The 4,268-nt window shown below is 33.8% G+C and overlaps 1 pseudogene; it reads right to left on the reverse strand.

Moving 5' to 3' along the window:
- Window positions 1-507: 507 nt before the first annotated feature.
- LOC132061538 (UPF0481 protein At3g47200-like) lies at window positions 508-3,605 on the reverse strand (annotated as a pseudogene).
- Between the last annotated feature and the right edge of the window lie 663 nt (window positions 3,606-4,268).

The raw sequence follows: 4,268 nt of genomic DNA on the forward strand, positions 1-4,268 counted from the left end.
GATAATGACAGCTCCTGAATAATGAGTACACATAGTGGAGGAATAAAATTATGTTACAACATAACTCAATAGAAATAGGACAACTGTACAAAATGTTTTCTTTTCTAGTTTTTCTTTTAGCACCTATACTTGTATAAATTAGCCTCTATAGTGAGTGAAAAGAGTGTGGAAAATTTCTGCAAATCTTCTCTCAATTTTCTTTCAATATATAGTAGATGTTGAGGTCCCGTGTCTTCTTCTCATGTTTACTTCTTTATATTTTAGAATCCCCTTAATAAAAATTCTGGCTCTGCCACTGCTTGTACGAAGACACAAGTGAAATAGAAAACTGTGACTAATTAGATGGAACATACACATAATGCCTTGTCACACAATCACATCAATAATCCATCAATGCACAAACTGGAATATGATTATAAAGCCATCAACTCAAAATTAAATGAAGAAACAGTGAGGAAACAGCAGTCTGGAGCATACAAAGTCATAAACCATAGTATATCATTGCATTCAGTGCTTGAAAATACTTATGAAAGCTAGAACTGTCTGTGCAAGTGTGAGCAGGATGAGAAAGACCGCTGCCGCAGTTGACAATCCTACCCAAGGACCATTAAAGTAATTGTGCCTCAAATTTGCCATCTTTTCGTTTATTGGTTTTTCACAATGCTCAACCACTTTTTTGCATGCTTCTTTGTAATAAAAGTCTGTTGAAGGGATGACACCTTCTCCCAGTTTGTTAAACATGGTAGCCACTTCTATGTCATCTCCTATCATGTTTCTGATGATTCCGTTCATCCGGAGCAAATTTACATCCCTGCTAGAGTTAATAAGATGGTCCATAAAAATTACATAATCCGTGAAAAGTTTAGGACGCACGTCAGAGGAGTGCTGCTCATAAGCTATCAAATTTCTCAAAACTGTCTCTGTACCGTCAACCACCTCAAAACATGGGATTTCCATCACCCCCTTGTCGAATTTGATATCAAATAGACTTGTGGCATCCTCCTCGTTATGTTTTCCCAACTTTCTATAAATATTCCCAGCTTTTTGAGAATCTAATTCCTGCTTCATCAAGCCTCGTACACTTCGCATGCAATCGTGCCATACGTCCTCGTCCTCAATTTGTTTCTTACTTATTGGCAGACGTTTCCCGATCAAACTTTTCTTGCTATGTTTTATTTTCTTGCTAGCATCCCCACTTAGGCTAGTATTCAAGTTTGGAGGGCAACAACACAAGTGTACTACTTGAAGTAAATGTTTGATTTCATCGACATTACCATTAGTATCACTTATGAATTTAGGAGTCACCTTTGGTAAACTAGTACTAAAGTTGAGTTTCACCATTTGTATGAATGGGACGTCCGTGTGATTAGTTATCTCGTAAAGTTTGGCGAGGATAAAGAAAGGAAGTTGGTTTTCTAGTAGCAACAAGTCACGATCTACAAGAGCTTGCATCCAAGCAGCTTTGATAATTTTGTCTTTTCCTGTCGGCACCATTCCCCCCCAAAATTCACGGATATACTCAACCACGAAGCATCCATCAAGCAACAACATTTCCAAAATTTCCTATTGTTAAGGTCCTCTATATCTTCATAACACTTAAGTGCTCCATCCTTCAGCCTTCTCCAATTCTCCGATGCAACTTTCCAAATCAATCCCCTTTTTCCTCTGGAGAAAACGTTGTTGGTAACGCAACTTGTACTTTTCCATCAAGCCAAGTTTCGGATTATTTTTATGGTAAGGACCAATGGAGATCAACTTTGGCATATAAGCACTTGGATTTGATTCGTGTAGCCCCACATTTACTTTAAATATGGTACACGATTCGGTAGATGATGCTTCATCAATGATTTGATTTGCAGATTCATTTGTTTGCAGATCTTGACCATCAACTGTCTTAATCTCGATTAGATAATCCGCTCTCCTGCCTTCTTGTATCTGTAATAGTGAAGCTAGTTATAGCCTTTTTTCCTAATATTTCCATTTTGAGTGTTAAGTTCAGGTAAGCTTGTCACTAAGCCGTCAAAAGGAAAAGAGTTTAATTTATATACACAACAGGATAAAGAATGTAAATCTATTTATTTTAAAACAAGCTAGTTTTAGCACTGTAATTTTAACATAATAATGAATTTAAACAAACGAAATTACAGACTCTATATTAGCATAGAAGCGGATGTGGTGTATACAAATACATTTGACTAATCAATTAACCATCAACAAAAGCCACACAAACAAAGGAAAGAGAACTATCCAAGTTGGGGGAATTTTGATTTTTGAGAGGTGATTTACATAATCATATATTCATATGTACGATTGAGCTAACATAAACTGGACATCTATACGATCATTTGTATAACTTAACTAATACGGAGTACTAATTTTAATTGAAATGACATCTGTTGTCAAAAATACTTAAGTCAAATCAAATGAAACATTGATTTAAACTAATATGGAGACCATGTAGAAAGGTACCAGTTCGGCATAATCCAATAACTTTGATTCAAACTTTGTGTTTATCTTAAAAAAGTTCATTTGATATGTATAAATCATTATAAATTTAGACCCCAATAATTCAAAAAGATTAGAATTCAGAACTCATAAACTTTAAATGCTGAATACTCATCGAATATAAATCAAATATCTTATTATATTATCGTCAAGGAAGAGAGAGAGAACTAACCACTCGAGCTCGATGACTGGCAACTGCAAAGGCAAAGACGGAAGCAACATCAGCGGGTGAGGGGCTCAGCAACTGCAGGTGAGATGACGAGAATTAGAAGTGAAAATTGTTTGTAAGTGCCATCTATGTGTTTTTGGATTTTGTATTCCCTCCATTTTTTGTGTCGTAGTTTGATTAGACACGTAATTTAACAAAGAAAGAAAAACTTTTACAATTTTATGACTTTAAATACATCATCTGGGGCGTTGGAATTAAAGAATTACTACTAAGTATAAAGAGTAATATTCCTTTTGAAGTAAACATTGCAATTTTTGTCAAACTGTCACAGGTTGCGTACAAATTCGATGAGGTAAACACCAAAGATTCTTATAATCTAAAATTAACTAACAAGTTGGTCACCCCAAGCCTTTTATGATTTTATCCCTCATATTTTTTATAATCTCTTAAATATCCTTCCTAAAATATAATTTTTAATTATCACTCTATTTTACATTTTAGCAAAAAACAGTTATTATCAATACTTTTTTACCAAACATATCAACCGCTTATTATCGGTTTCAATTCTTTTATCTAAACACATAATTATTTATTTATAAATCAATTTCAGTACTTAAAAGTATTTTTCAAAACTTAATACTTATCAACTACTTTTGATCAACGTACTAACCCAAATGGGATGACATATTGGTAAGTACGTTTCACTAAGATTAGCTTTGAACTCGATTTCCTTTCTCCTCAAATCCCTAAACAGTTCCTGTCTTGTTTCCTCTTGTCCAAGAATTAAGTAAACACAAGAACATGAACAAACAGGTATTGTTGTTTTTATTTTTTTGTGTGTGAGAGAGAGATAGAGAGAGACCTCATGCTTCGTAGTTTCATTTAGAGAAGTTTGATTCAGCAGTGGGGTAATCTCAATATGCCGTGCCATCCCTCCTAGATAAATTTCTTGAAACTGCAATTCCATCGAGAAAGATACGGAGAGGGGTTAAAAGGTGGAATACATTGAGAGTCTCTTAAAATTTGTCCGTATATTTTATTTAGACACTTGACCAAATGATAAAATGTTTCTATTAGACACTTTTTACTCAAATTTTGAAAAAGCTTCAGCACGTGGCCTAGTTTGTTTTCATTAAGATTAAGATGTCTAAATACGAATATTAAGATGTGCATTAAAATTTAAATGTCTAAATAAGAATACACATCTGAATATTAATATGCTTCTTTAAGATCTGAATAATAAATAGTTAAGACTGTTTATTTTTTCAATATCTGAAGGTGTATAACTTTGTCTTTATTTGAAAATTAATAAATTTAAAATTAAAATACATACTAAATTAATATATTATTATATTAATAAATACTTTTAGAAACTATATGATGGTTGGTAGTGGTGATGCTAGCCGTAGTGATTGTGTGTGCCGACTGGTATGGTGTTGATTGATGATGGTAGTTGCAGTTAGTATCTAGTGGTGATAGTGGATGTCATCAATGATTAATGGTGGTTATTGGTGGTGGTAGTTGGTGATGACAGTTGATAATTGTGGTGGATGACAGTGATAACTAATGGCGGTATGGTGATTAGTGATATATA

The sequence above is a fragment of the Lycium ferocissimum genome, chromosome 6 (assembly GCF_029784015.1).
Source record: "Lycium ferocissimum isolate CSIRO_LF1 chromosome 6, AGI_CSIRO_Lferr_CH_V1, whole genome shotgun sequence".
In the NCBI taxonomy this organism is placed as follows: Eukaryota; Viridiplantae; Streptophyta; class Magnoliopsida; order Solanales; family Solanaceae; genus Lycium; species Lycium ferocissimum.